This window comes from Cynoglossus semilaevis, chromosome 19 (genome assembly GCF_000523025.1).
Source record: "Cynoglossus semilaevis isolate Cse_v1.0 chromosome 19, Cse_v1.0, whole genome shotgun sequence".
NCBI lineage: Eukaryota > Metazoa > Chordata > Actinopteri > Pleuronectiformes > Cynoglossidae > Cynoglossus > Cynoglossus semilaevis.
In genome coordinates, this window is record NC_024325.1 from 13,806,204 (window position 1) to 13,807,007 (window position 804).

Below are 804 nucleotides of genomic sequence, written 5' to 3' on the forward strand. Positions count from 1 at the left end.
ACGGTGGTGGGGGGGCTGGGAGGTGGAGTGGGGGGGGGGGTGGAGTAGAGAGAGGCAGAAACTGTGACACAGAATCTGCAGTGACTGCTCACAGTCGGTCGGTGAATTACTGCCTCTGCTGTTGATAAATATATTCACGCTGTTGAGATTATTACGTTAATTATGTCGTTTGTTGCAGGTTAATCTGATTCAGTTTCTAACACAAGCAGAACAACACACACACACACACACACACACACACACACACACACACACAACCCGCAGTCATTAACTCCCAGTGTGTGTTTGTGGAGGAGAACAAATGAATGGATCAGAACCGTCCTCTGGGACTGGAGCGCAGGACGTCAGGAAGAGGGGGAATGGTTAATAAAAAAAAAAATCTAAATATAAAAAATACCACTATAGCAACCCCTGGTGGAGAAAGAGGTAAAAGTTTTTCAATAGTCCTTGATGAAAAACACTGCAACTGCAACTTGGCAGCTGGTGGACTCGAACCTGCAACCTTACAGACCGTAGTCCGCTGTATCGTATCGCAATGTACAGCGTTGCATCACATCATGTCGTACCATCGTACGTAACGGAATAGTATCGTATCATATCACACAACCACAGACGTGAATATCCTCTGCTCTCAAAGGGTTAAAATAGTGTTTAGTAGAAAAGTGGGATTCGACCCCATGATAAACTTCCCTTTGTTCTGACTTTTGCCTAATTTGCAGTATTATATTTTATTCTACTTTTGAACAGCGTACCATCTTTCATGTGGAGTCCGCCTGTTGTTTCCTCTTAATAAAAACACCGAGC

The 804-nt window shown here is 44.2% G+C and overlaps 1 protein-coding gene across 1 annotated transcript in view; it reads right to left on the minus strand.

Moving 5' to 3' along the window:
- The window catches only part of LOC103395439 (connector enhancer of kinase suppressor of ras 2-like), a 24,624-nt gene that overhangs the window by 14,616 nt on the left and 9,204 nt on the right, over positions 1-804 (minus strand).